This window comes from Dromiciops gliroides, chromosome 2 (genome assembly GCF_019393635.1).
Source record: "Dromiciops gliroides isolate mDroGli1 chromosome 2, mDroGli1.pri, whole genome shotgun sequence".
Lineage (NCBI taxonomy): Eukaryota > Metazoa > Chordata > Mammalia > Microbiotheria > Microbiotheriidae > Dromiciops > Dromiciops gliroides.
In genome coordinates, this window is record NC_057862.1 from 110062877 (window position 1) to 110077637 (window position 14761).

Sequence of the window (14761 nt, forward strand, 5' to 3'; positions counted from 1 at the left end):
ACATAGAGCTGAGAGTTGAAGCTTGGAAGTTGACAAGGAAGAGGGGCTAAAAAACCAGTAATAATTGGCCTTTATGTGGTGCTTTAAAGTTTGCAAAGCATTGAGGTGAATAACACCTCAATGAGGTTTTATAGTAATATTGCAGAGTAACTCCATTATATAGTAAAAGAAACCGAGGCTGAGAAAAGCTAAGTGAATTAGCTGTGGTCCACTGATCTTGGAGTGAGGGATCCTGGGTTCAAATCTCACCTCAGACATTTTTAACTAGTGTTAATCTGGGCAAATCATTTAATTTCTCTGTGTGTAAAATTAGAGTTTGGACTCAGTGAGTTTTAAGGTCTTTTCTAACTGGAAAGCCTATGATTTTGTGATTCCTCTTCCCTATCCTAAGACACCCACCCAAGGGGAAAGGTGAGGGCTGCACAGCAGCACCCTGACCCCATTGAAGCTTTTCCTATGCCTGGACCTACCTTCTCTAAACCTATAATCAGCATTTATTAAGCACCTACTACATGCCAGGCACTGGGCTAAGCATCAAGGATACAAAAAGAGGCAAAAAGACATTCTCTGCCCTCAAAGAGCTTACAGTCTAAAGTAATGGGGGAGACAACATGTAGAGAAATACATAGATACTTAGAGATACAAAGCAAACTATAGACATATTCACACAATATACACACATGCACATACACACACTACTCCCTAAAACAGTTGGCCCTAATGAACAGAAGGCCCGGCAGCTGTGCACAGTGATGCATATGCATGGAAGGGGTATATTTAACCACAGCTGCTGCAGCCCCCCTCCCCCAGCAGCTCCTCTCTGATTTCCCTATCTTCCCTTGACCTATTTTGGGGGCAGGGTGTGTGTGTGTGTGTGTGTGTGTGTGTGTGTGTGTGTGTAGTGTATTATATGGTGTGTATGTGTGGTGTGGTGTGTGTATATGTGTGGTGTGTGTGGTGTGTGTATATGTGTATAGTGTATTGTATGGTGTGTATGTGTGGGGTGTGTGTGGGGTGTGTGTGTGGTGTGTGTGTGTGTGTGTGTGTGTGTGTGTGTGTGTGAGTGATCTTAGCTCCGGCTTCTGAGGGAGGAGGAGGGAGCCCATCTCTGCCTTTGATTTCCTCTGAAACATCTTGATTGGAGACTTATAATGGCAGCTCCTGCAGCAAAGACTCCCTGGAACTTGTGGCCACAGCTGACGCTGCCAGGATTTCTGCTGACTCGGGCCTGCACAGCTGGGCGGGGCAAAAGGAGCAGGCTCTGGGGCTGGGATATGGGGTGGGGCTCAGCATCCCCACTTCCCCTGGGGCTCTTGGAAGTGGAACTATGTCTGGGGCAGGGCCTGAACCTGGCTATTCTGACTGCTCCCAAGGTCCTCTAGCCCACAGACAGCAAGGAAGCTTGAGGTTAAGGAGACAAAGGGCATCCAGATCTAACTCTCTACTTTCCTGTCCCACCAAGATGCCTGTGGGAGATATGCCTAACTTTCCCGGGGAGAGATTCCTCCAAAGAAGGCTCCCTCCCAGATTCCTACTCCTCACCCACTACCTACCTCAACACCAATCTGTAAGGATGATCAAAGCCTGAGAGGTTCGTGGCAGGCCACACTTGCATGTAAATAGGCAGGAATTTAGAACAACAAAGGATTGGAGGTGGACAGTGGTGGCCTCTTTATTCCTGCCCTTCCCCCACTCCCCAATACTTTCTTTTGTTCAACCAACCCTAAGGATTTGGAGAGTTTAAGAAAATCAACCCCAATCCCAAGATCCTGGGAGCTCTGCTTTGGCTTTCTTTGGCAGAGGCCCCTAAAAAGGATGTGGAAGCTCCAAAGGTTAGGCAGGAGGTACAAGACCCCCTCACAGACACCTCCATTTCCTCCCACTCCATTCTTCCCCAGACCATCATCACTCCCTTGATGAATCCATTCAACTCTATCCTCAACAAATTTGTTATCTAATTTCAACTGGGCCCTCTCTTTTTATTGTTCTCTAATCAATTTGCTGTCCCATTTCCCACAACTACTACTCTAAACCGCTACTTCTCTCCTCCAACCTTCCATAGTTCTTCATCTCCTCCCCTTCCCCACTAGGGACTTCAATTCATAATTCACTAAAAACTGAGGTCTTTGTGGAAGGGCTATCTCTTCTCCTTTACTCCTCCTCCTTCATTCCAGCACCAGATATCTCGAAGGCCTTCCTCCAGAACAAAAACAATTCCTCTACCGGCACCTTTGATCCCATCCCCTTCAGACCTCTCTCTAGGGTATTTCCTCCTAGATCATCACAGTTCTCTGATCTTCAATCTCTCCCCTACAAACTCCCTGGAGGGGGGGGGCCCGGAGGGAAGCTAACATTCTCCACTAGCTCTAGTATATCTGTTTCCTCCCCTCCCCTAGAAAGCCCTCTACGCTAAGTACCTGCACTTTCTCCTCTCACTCACTCTCCTCTTAAACCCCTGCAATCTGGCTTCTGACCTCATTATTCACCTGAAAATGTCATCTCCAAAAATTGCCTATCAAATGACCTCATCCATCGCCTTCCTTCTTTGCCTCTGTCCAACATTGGACACTTGATCACCTCTTCCTTAATACTTTTCTCCACCCTAGTGGGGCCCTCTTCTCTCCTGGTTTTCCTTCCCGTTCGACCAATCCTGCTTAATCTCTTTTGCTAGATCTTCATGTCAAGCCGACTAATCCTAGGTGTCCCCCAGTGCCCTTTCCTGGGCACTCTTCTCCTCATACTATTTAATTTAGTAATCTCATCTACTTCCTATGTGTCAGTTATTATCTCTATATAGTTCCCAGATCTATATATCTAGCTCTAGTCCCAAATTACCAGCTGTCTTTTGAACATCTTGAACTAGAATGTTCCATAGGCATTTCAAACTCAACATTTCAAAAACAGAGCTTATCATCTTTCTCCCTACCCCCTCCCCCTTCCAAACTTCCCTATTACTTTTTTTCCCCTATTACTTAAAAAAAAAATTTTTTTTTTGGTGAGGCAATTGGAGTTAAGTGACTTGCCCAGGGTCACACAGCTAGTAAGTATTAAGTGTCTGAGGCCGGATTTGAACTCAAGTACTCCTGAATCCAGGGCCAGTGCTTTATCCACTGTGCCATCTAGCTACCCCTCCCTATTACTTTTGAAGGCATCATTATCCTTCCAGTCATCTAATCTCTCAACATTGGTGTCATCAACTACTCACCTCACATTCATTCCCAAGTCTTATAGTCTCTACCTTCACAATACCTTTTATATACACCCCATTCTCTCCTCTCATAGAACTAATACCCTAGTTCAGATATTCATCACTTTTTTTTTTTTTTGGTGAGGCAATTGGGGTTAAGTGACTTGCCCAGGTTCATACAACTAGTTAAGTGTCAAGTGTCTGAGGCCAGATTTGAACTCAGGTCCTCCTGAATCTAAGGCTGGTGCTTTATCCACTGTGCCACCTAGCTGCCCCTATTCATCACTTCTTAACTAGATTATTAAAATAACTTTCAAACTTATGTCTCTCCTGACTCCAGTCCATCCATCCTCCACTCAGCTGCCAAATGGATTTTCCTAAAACTCAGTTTTAGCCATTTCATACATACACACCTACTCATTAAATTCCATTGGCTCCCTCTTATTTGCAGGATCAGGTATCAAGTCTTCTGTTTGGTATTTAAGGCTATTCACAATCTGGGCCTTTTCTACTCTTCCATCACCTTTTTCTGGTCTTTTCTACTGTTTCCCTTTCCTGTCTCCCCTCTACTTCTTAGTTCCCCTAACTTCCTTTAAGGCTAAACTCAAATTCTACTTTCCACAGAGGGCTTTCCTGGTTCCTCCTTCTGCTAATCTCTCTAGGACGACCTGTTCTACACTCTGCGTATATCTTGTTGAGACCTAATCATTTTTATGTCTCCATTGTATATCTCTTCCATTAGAATATGAGTTCCTTGAGGGCAGATCCTATGTGTTTTTGTTGTTGTTTTACTTTGGTTTTGTTTTTTTACTTTCTTCATAGCCCTGATAAATAATATGTGCCTAACAAAGGCTTGTTGGCTATCTGACCCTAAGTCAGATAGCTGATGGGAATGTCAGACTGCATACAACTCCAGATGCTGGGAATGAAAAAGAAACTCATTCTTAGCCCAGGGGCACTCTACAGACTTTAACCTTATAGCTAATACATATCCTATAGTTCAGCCAGATCAGTTGCCTGACTGTTCTCTGAATCCTACAAATATAGTTCCCCCTGCCTAGAATATCCTCCCCTCTCTTCTATATGACTAACCTCTCAATTCATCAACCTTCTCAACTCCTGTGACCTATACCTTCACTCCACCTTAAAGTTGATCTCAGCCTTCTTTTGTCTCTGCTTCTGTGACTTATCCTGGACTCTTGTGTTCCTTAGGCGTGTGTGTCCTTTCTACATGTGTTGTTCTCTAGAGGATCCTCTCTTCCCACTAAAGGTGTGTGTATTTGTGGGACAGTATGCCCCATGTTTATGGTAGTAATTTTCTATTACTACTTGCTTTGATTTGTGTTTTCTGATTGATTAGTAAAAGTAAATACATCACTGAGGGCTTGTGATTTATGATTTTGATTGAATGCAAATCCACAGAGTACTCTTAACCTAGGCTAACTTATTCTGAAGTCTGAGAATGTGATGGGAAGGAGTGCTCTGGAAGCTACACATAGCAGATTTTTAGACCTTAAATGCTATCTAGTCCAACCCATGAAATGCATACTCATATACAAACCTGGAAGGTGAGAGGCTTAGAAATAGAGTTAGGTATGCACAATGAAACATATATTTGGAAATAGCTAATAGGGGGATTTGTTTTGCTTTGCTGCTTATTTATTACAAGAGTTTTCATTTTCTTTTTCTTGGAAGAGGAAAAAGGAATGGGAAGAAAAATGATGCTTGATAACTGACAAAAGGAAAAAAAATTTTTAAAGAAAGAAATACGATTGTATAGTGATGTGAATTAGGTTAGAGAGGGCACTGGAATTTGAGCCTGGAAGAAGAAGGTTGGGAAGAAGGAAAGAGATTTTATTTTATTTTTTTTTTATTTCCAAATAGTACTAGGCACCAAATTGCAAATGGTTTAGTGCAGACAACCCAGATTGCTAGAGATAATGGTATTCACTATCTTGAGGGTGGGTCAGGGATGTTTTCTGTGAATCAGACAAGAGGCATAAAGGTGTGAGCACACCATGCCCAGCCTAGGCCTGCTCTATATTGAGTTTTTACCCCCATGTTTTCTAAGTTACACAAGCAGCAGGTGGATTTCAATTGCTTGCTTCACTAACAGGGGAAGGACTTTCTATTTGAAGACTACATGCAGAAATGAACATTTCTGGGGGCAGCTAGGTGGTGTAGTGGATAGAGCACAAGCCCTGGATTCAGGACAACCTGAGTTCAAATCCGACCTCAGACACTTGACACTTACTAGCTGTGTGGCTCTGGGCAAGTCACTTAACCCTCATTGCCCCCCCCACACAAAGAAACCAATTAGTAAGAAATGAACGTTTCTAGGATATTCACCAAGCCATCTCTGATTCCACCTAGATTGAAATCTGTTGTTCCCTTGGATCTCCCTGTTTTTGTCATTGGCATCTTTATTCTCCTAGGCAGCCATTCTCCAAATCCCAGAGTTATCTCTTCTCTCTCTCCCACATGCCCAAATCACTAAGTCCTTTCGATTCTAACTCCACAGTATCTCTCAAATCCATACACTACCCAACATCCTGTTTCTATTGCTATCACCCTAGTCCAAGTTTTCTTTATCTCTAACCTAGGCAATTTCAGTAGCCTACTAATTCTTGTCCCTGCCTTCAATTTCTACCCCCTCCACCTTTGCCATAAACTCGTATATCTCTAATACATCATATACACCACTTGTCTTGTATATATATATATATTTTTTTCAGGTTTTTTTGGGGGGGGGGCAGGGCAATGAGGGTTAAGTGACTCAGGTCCTCCTGAATCCAGGGCCGGTGCTTTATCCACTGAGCCACCTAGCTGCCCCCATATACACCACTTGTCAAAACATTTTTCTTCATCATTCAAAAATCTTCAGTGGCAATCCAGTCCCTTTGGAATAAAGTCCAAACTCTTTGCCCTGGCATTCAAGGCTCCTCACAATATGTCTCAAATCTACCAGCATTATAGTCAATTGTTTTCCCATACATTCCTTATAGTTCAGCCAGAGCGGTCCCCTGACTGTTGACTATATCCTACAAGAATAGTTCCACCTTTATAACCTTGTTCATCTTGTTTCCCCTGACTAGAATGTCCTCCCTTTTCTTCTATATGTCTAACCTCTCCATTTATCCTTCCCTCCCAATTAACCTTCTTGATTCCTATAACATCTACCTTAACTACACACACACAGGACCATACCCCTCATCCCATTATCAGCCTCAAACTATTCTACTTCCATGATATCTCTCTGACTATAGCTTCTCATTTCTTCCATCTCTTTCTCTGCATTACACCTAAACCTAATCTCCATTTTCACTTTGACATCCATTTAACTCACCCCTTCCTGTTCTCCTAGTCCACTGCCCCAACCCATTTTAACTCTAACTTCACTTTCTTCCCTTCAGGGTCTTGTCACTGTAATTATCTAGTTCAACTATATATTCTCCTCTGCTTTGAAATCCCATGGCCTCTTTGCCTTGCCAAACCCCAACCATGGGTAACCTTCATGATCTGCTTTCTGAACTCCTAATTCCATTTCACTGAACTATAGGAAGTCACAATTGAAGTATGAAACTTATTCTCTCCCTAAGTCTCTTATGACAACATCTTCCCCATCATAGTAACAGATTTAGACTCCTGCTTAACTAAGAAAATAAAAGACCACCCCTCAGCATCTTCTTTTCCCCTATTCTACACTGTCAAACCCTCTGACAACAAACCGCACTCTTGCTTCCATTGTTCTAGTTTCTAGAGATGACCCTTTTTGCCAAAGTCAAACTGTCCTCTTATGCCCTTGATCTCATCCCCTTCCTTCTCTTCCTGGAGCTTACTCTTTCAATCAGACCCTCTCCTTCCATGCCGCCTCTAAAAATGCCCAGTCTCCACCATCTTTAAAATAAAGCCTTCACTTGGTCCTATAGTCACTTCAAATTCTTATCCTATATCTCTTCTCCCTTCCACAATTGAATTCCTAGAAAAAGTCATCTAAATTCATGGCTTCACTTTCTTTCCACTCATTTCTCAGCCCCTTGCAATCTGGCTTCCAATCTGATCACAACTGAAACTGCTCTCTCTGAGGTAACCAATGATCTCTTGCAAAATCCAATATCCTTTCCTTTGGTTTTTACCCTTTTTGACCCCTCTACAGCATTTGATTACAATCTTCTCCTAAATACTCTCTCCTCCTCCAGTTTTTATAACACTACTCTCTCCTTGTTCTCCCCTTTTATCTGTCTGATCAACCGTTAATCTCCTTGGCTGGATCTTCTTCCATGCCCTGCCCCTTAACCATGGTTGTCTCTCAAGGCTCTGTCCCTGTGCCCTTTTCTCCTGATTTCAACTGCTCCTATGAGTTCAGTTGTCTACAGATCTAGATCAAATCTGTCTCCTGCACTTCAGTCTCACATCATCAAACTACCCGGTGGACATCTCCAATTGGATGTCCCATAAGCATAGCAAACTTAAAATGCTCAAAACAGAACCCATTGTCTTCCTCCTTCCATCATCCTTCTGCATACTTTTCTATTTCAGTAGACATACATCACTACCATCTTTTGTTTACACTGGTTTACAATATAATTTATCCTTTACTCTTCCCTCTTCCTCACCTCAGAGGAAGATAGTGGCGCAATATTAGCTCAGTTTAGAATGCTGTGCTTGGAGTCAGGAAAATCTGAGTTCAAATATGACATCAAGGGGCAGCTAGGTGGTACAGTAGATAAAGCACCAGCCTTGGATTCAGGAGGATGTGAGTTCAAATCCAGCCTCAGACACTTGACACTTGCTAGCTGTGTGACCCTGGCAAGTCACTTAACCCCCATTGCCCCACCAAAAAATACCCCTCAGACACCTACTAGCTGTGAGACCCTGGGCTAGTCATTTAATCTCTCTTTGCCTAGTTTCTTCAAGTCCAAAATGAGGATAATAATAGTACCCATCTCTGAGGATCCAATGAGCCTAGTACAAAGTAGACACTATATAAGTGCTTATTCTCTTTCCTTGCCTCCCTCCAGATCAAGTCAGTTGCCAAATCTTGCTAATTTTATCATCCTATACTCTCACATGGTCACTAATACTAACACTAGTTCCTGCATTTATCACCTCTTGCCTGAAGTATTGCAAAAATCAAATCAACATTTATTAAATGCCTTCTATGTGCTAAGCACTGTGCTAAACCCTGGGAATACAAATATGAAAAAAGACAGTCCTTCCCTCAAGGAGCTTACAATCTAATGAAGTTTACAATCTAATACAACACACAAAAGGAAGTTGAATAGGAGTGGGGAAAGAGAAGGTACCAAAGTGGGAGTATAGTGGAGAAGTCAGTCCGGGAAGTTTCAGAGTCATGCAGCCAGATGAGAAAAGAGAATTAAATAAACCCATTTTAGAAAAAAAAAAATTGAACAAGCTATCAATGAACTCCCTAAGAAAATATCTCCACAGTTTTTGACCAAACAAGAGATAGAGTATATTATAAAATGAAAAATGGATGATTTTGATTATATTAAATTAAAAAATTTCTGTACAAACAGAAGCAATGCATCCAAAATTAGAAGGGAGGCAGAAAGCTGGGAAACAATTTTTGAGGCCAGTACTTCTGATAAAGGCCTCATCTCTAAAATATATAGGGAACTAAATCAAATTTATAAGAATCCAAGTCATTCCCCAATTGAGAAATGGTCAAAGGATATGAACAGGCAGTTTTCTGATGAAGAAACCAAAGCTATCTATTCCCATATGAAAAAATGCTCTAAATCTCTAATGATTAGAGAGATGCAAATTAAAACAACTCTGAGGTACCACCTTACACCTATCAGATTGGCTAAAATGACAAAAAAAGAAGATAATAAATGTTGGAGAAGCTGTGGGAAAATTGGAACACTAATTCATTGTTGGTGGAGCTGTGAACTGATCCAACCATTCTGGAGAGCAATTTGGAATTATGCCCAAAGGGCAATAAAGCTGTGCATACCCTTTGACCCAGCAATTCCACTGTTAGGTCTTTTTCCCAAAGAAATCATGGAAGGGGGAAAGGGACCCACATGTACAAAAATATTTATAGCTGCTCTTTATGTGGTAGCAAGGAATTGGAAGTTGAGGGGGTGCCCATCAATTGGGGAATGGCTGGACAAGTTGTGGTATATGAATACAATGGAATACTATTGTGCTGTAAGAAATGATGAGCAGGAGGAGTTCAGAGAAACCTGGAGGGTTTTACGTGAGCTGATGATGAGTGAGATGAGCAGAACCAGAAGAACATTGTACACAGTATCATCAACATTGAGTGTTGACCTACTGTGATGGACTATATTCTTCTCACCAATGCAATGGTACAGAAGAGTTCCAGGGAACTCATGATGGAAGAGGATCTCCAAATCCAAGAAAAAAAAAAAGAACTGTGGAGTATAGATGCTGATTGAACCATACTATTTCTTTTGTTTTGGGTGCTGTTGTTTGTTTTTTTTCTATTTTGAGGTTTTGCATTACTGCCCTGATTTTTTCTCTTATAACAGGATTAATGCAGAAATAGGATTAATGTTATTATGGATATATATGTGTGTGTGTATATATATATATATGTATATGTATATAGATATATAGATATAACCTATATCAGATTGCCTGCTGTCTGGGGGAGGGGGGAGGGAGGGGAGAGAGGGAGAAAAATCTGAAATTGTAAAGCTTGTATGGACAAGAGTTGGGAACTATCTTTACATGTAGCGGAAAAAATAAAATACCTTATATGTAAAAAAAAAAAAGAAAAAAGAAAATATCTCCAGGGTCAGATGGGTTTACAAGTGTTAATTCTACCAAACATTTAAAGAACAATTAAGGGGCAGTTAGGTGGCACAGTGGATAGAGCACCGGCCCTGGATTCAGGAGGACCTGAGTTCAAATCTGGCCTCAGACTCTTAACACTTACTAGCTGTGTGACCCTGGGCAAGTCACTTAACCCCAACTGCCTCACCAAAAAAATTTTTTTTTTCTTTTAAAGAACAATTAATTCCAATGTTATACAAACTATCTGATAAAATAGGTGAAGAAGAAATCCCACCAAATTCCTTTTATGAGACAGATGAGAAAGGAGATGTCTGAGCTGAGCTTTCTCCTTAAATGGAATCTTGGGATTCATTGGAGCTTTTGCAACAGCTTCCTAATCAGACACCCATCTTCCAGTCTTTTCTTTCCCTAATTCATCCTCTATACAGTAATCTTCCTAAAGTAAAAGTCTGAGCTAAAGTAAAAGTCATTACCCTCGAGAACTGTTAGTGGTTCTATCTTGTATCTAAAAGAAAATAATATGAAATTCTTCAGGTTGGCATTTGAAGACCTCCATGATCTAGCTTTAACCTCCCTTTCCAGGATGATTTCCCATGGCTTCCCATCAACCAGCCAATCTGGACCTCCTTGCTGTCCTCTTTCCCCCACCCCCACCTCTGAGCTTTTGCGTGGATTGTCTCCTGCCTCCTTGTAGGCTTTTGGGATCTTGGCTCCATTCAAGATTCAGCACAAATGCTATCTCCTATGGGAAGCCTTTCCTTTAATTTCCATCCCTCCCTCCCCCCCCCACCCAAGCCTCTTCTAATAGTTAGGGATCTTTCCTTCACCAAATTATAGTATATAAATTTATCTATTTATAAAATCATGTCCCCCACAATCGACAGGAAACTACAGGAGGGCAGACTTTTTTAGTTTGTTTGTTTTGGGGGACAGGGTGATTTTGTATATTTATTTATTTATTGGTTTGGTTTGGCATCTCCCAGCACCAAGAACACTACCTTGCATATGGTTAATACCAAAAATTCTAGTTGGAATCCTTTTTGGAATTAACACATTTTTTCCAAAGCATTTATTAAAGTATTTGCTTTTGTGACCAGCAAAGTGCTAAGTCATGGGAATACAAATAGAAAAGCTTGAAAAATAATCCCTGCCCTCCCTTGGTCCTCAAGGAAGAGGCAGAAACTATTCCCCTTGTGGAGTGGTGAGCAAGAAGGGGAACTTTGGTCTCTAAAGTTGCTGGACAGTTGCCTAGTAAACCCCTCCCAGCTCAGCTGCCACAAGCACTTGAAGCAACAGAAGAAGATGGCACTGACCAGCTTTTTACCTGCTCACAGCTTTCTCAGGACCAGCTTGAGGCTGAGGAAAGGGCAAGATCCCAGAGATCAAGGCAGACTGCACTGGTCTCCTCAAGAAGAGAACCTCCCCCTTATGGGGATTGGAAAGGTCGGATCCCTCGTTTGTTGGAGGATTTTGGAGATGGAGGTGCCTTTCCAGAAAGACATGTGGCCATTGGATATGGGTAGAAAGAAAAAAATGTCCAACGAATTGGCCATTCAGGTAGATGCAGAGGGAAACATTAAACATGATGCAACTGCTCAACAGGGACAATCAAAGGACAAGGTCATTTACAGCAAGTCCAGTGACCTGGTTCCCAAAGAAGTTATGAATGCAGATGACCCAGACCTACAAAGACCTGATGAAAAAGCTATTAAAGAGATTACAGAAAAGACCCGGGTTGCCCTAGAGAAATCTGTATCTCAGAGGGTTGCTGCAGCTATGCCAGTTCAAGCTGCAGATAAACTAGCTCCAGCTCAATATATCCAGTACACACCATCTCAGCAAGGAGTAGCTTTCAATTCTGGTGCTAAGCAGAGAGTTATTCAGATGGTGGAAATGCAAAAAGATCCAATGTAGCCTCCGAGGTTCAAAATTAATAAGAAAATTCCTTGTGGGCCTCCTTTTCCTCCTGCACCTGTCATGCATTCTCCTAGTCAAAAGATGACCGTGAAAGAGCAGCAAGAGTGGAAAATTCCACCTGGAAAAACACAAAGGGCTATACTATTCCATTAGACAAACGTCTAGCTGCTGATGGAAGAAGACTGCAGCCAGTTCACATAAATGAAAACTTCACCAAACTTGCTGAAGCACTCTATATTGCCAAAAGAAAGGCTCGTGAGGCAGTGGAGATCCAGGCTCAAGTGGAGAGAAAGATGGCCCAAAAGGAAAAGGAGAAACATGAAAAGAAGCTTTGAGAAATGTCCCAGAAAGCTTGGGAGAGAAGAGCTGGAATCAAGACCCATGTAGAAAAAGGGGATGGGGAGGCTTGGGAATGAGATGAAATAAGACATGATAGGCACAAAGAGACAGGATGACAGGAATCTTTCCAGAACAGCTCCTGACAAGAGGTCAAAACTCCAGAGAAATGAGAATCGAGATACCCAAGAAGTCATTGCTCTCCATGTGCCCAATCCTCGGACTTCTGATGAAGTTCACTATGACCAAAGACTGTTCAACCAGACTAAGGGTATGGACAGTGGTTTTGCTGGCAGAGAAGATGAAATTTATAGTGTTTACAATCAAGCCAAATCTGGGGCTGTAGATCCCACTGCTTTTTATTCCTGGGGCTGGGGAAAAGGAAGGTATATTTTAAACTCATCTGTTCATTTTTAAAGGGGGTGGACCATATTATCAGTGTAAGGCTTTTGCTTCCCCCCTCAATCAACCCACCTCTCCCTACCCCATTAGCATTGGCAGAGGAAGCTCCATACTACCCAGCACACCAAATTAAGACTGTTATATCTTTAGTGACATCAGTTTTGGGGGACTGACATTTCATAGTAGAACTATTCCTTGTACATAACATTTATCCTCAACCATGCTGAGTAGTTGGGAGAGGTCTTCATATGATGGAGCTGTCTACTGCTCCTTGAATGTTTGCCCCCTGTGTGTGTGTGTGTGTTTCTAGATTTATTTTGGAATGGGAGAATCAGCTTCTGTGTGGTGCAGCTGTTTTAAATAAAACATTTAGATAAAAAAATAAAATAAAATAAAGTTGCTGGAATAGTGAAAACAAATCTAAGCAAAAGGGAAAAAAAGAAATTTATTATATATGTAAATGGAATAGCAAGTTGTACATAATGGATGTTCAGTTTCATGTGCAATCATTTTTTATTATACTGTGTTATGGAAATTCTTATTTTATCCCATAAATTAAAAATAAATGAATTGAAAGAGAGAGAGTCCTTGACCCTGAAGCATTTACTTTCTAATGGGGAAAGACTAGCCTAGAAGGAAGATGAAAAGGTGTGGGGGATGGGGGGGGAACACGTCCAGAGTGAAGCCAGGTGAGAGGAAGGGATGGTGGCTGATCTTGAAGGAGGAACCATCCAATCAGAGGGAGGGACTACTTCTGACATGTGAATTCTAGGCTTGATGAAGAGGTTTCTGGGGCACTGTCGGGAAGTCCAGAATGCAACTTGAATCCTGACTCTTCAAAAGGCATTCCCTCCTCATTGTCTATAATGCTATCTTGGGGAAGAATAGCCGCATCAGGAGGCTAAGCTCTCTCCCCAAGCTTCAGGGACACGTTTTACACAGTCACCCCCTCCTTTGTTGACTGTTTTTTTTTTTAAATCATGACTTTTATTTATTTATTTGTTTGTTTGGTCAGGCAATTGGGGTTAAGTGACTTGCCCGGGGTCACACAGCTAGTGTCAATTGTCTGAGGTCACATTTGAACTCAGGTACTCCTGACTCCAGGGCTGGTGCTCTGTCCATTGCACCACCTAGCTGCCCCCTTTGTTGACTGTTGACTGACTGACGTTCCAACTGCTTTTTTCTATGAGCTCTACCCATACCTGTCCTTAACACTGAACACATCTTGTACATCTTTGTATGTATATGTTCTTTCACCCAAGGAGCAAGGATTAGGTTTCCCTCACAGCTTCGGTAGGTATATAATAATATATCTTTCTTGTATGCAGTGGATGCTCAGGTAATGTTTGTCAGTGATAATTCATCCCAGTAAATAAAAACTCAACAGCAATTGTAACATGGAAAAAACCAAGGAAGTCAGAGAACTTCATGCTTCATACTTTCTGTATGACCATGGGTGAACCACTTGGCCCAATGGAAACAAGGAGGTTGGACTACATGGCCTCTGTTGTTCCTTCTGGTCAGTCAGTCAGTTATCTAACATTTATTAAGTGCCTAAGTGCTGGATACTGTGCTAAGTACTGGGGCTACAAAGAAAGGCAAAAGACAGTGTTGGCTCTCAAGGAACTCACAATCTAATGGGGAGACAACATAAAAACAACCATGTATAAACAAGAGATAGACAATAAATTGGGTGTAATTTATTATTATCAGAGGGAAAGGCTCTAAATCTATTATCCTGTGAATTTTAGCTCTAGATTTAAGCATCAGGACAAATTCATTGGTTACCTCCTCTCCCCATAAAGATTTGAGAGGCAGAATAGCAGAAATGAAAGATTACTAGACTTGGGTCCAAAGAGATCTGGGGTGACCACATCAGTTCTCTGAGGGAGCTGTGAACAAGCATGACAAAGGATGGGGATCTCACACTTAATAAGTAAGTAGGATAGAGGGAGTTTTGCAGCAACCTGTTGCATTTGTCTTTCTGCCAAGTGTGGTCAAGCAAGCGACTGCTATCTCTGCTCAAAGTACACCTAGTCATTTCCCTCCTAGCAGAGAAGGTAAAAGGGGCTCAAGGAATCTGTTTACTCCCCGGTTATAAGGTTGAATGAATCGTTTTTGAAAAGCTTA

General features: G+C 41.9%; 1 pseudogene; it reads left to right on the forward strand.

Annotated features, from left to right (window-relative positions):
* Window positions 1–11278: 11278 nt before the first annotated feature.
* Window positions 11279–12997, forward strand: LOC122743650 (annotated as a pseudogene).
* Window positions 12998–14761: the final 1764 nt, after the last annotated feature.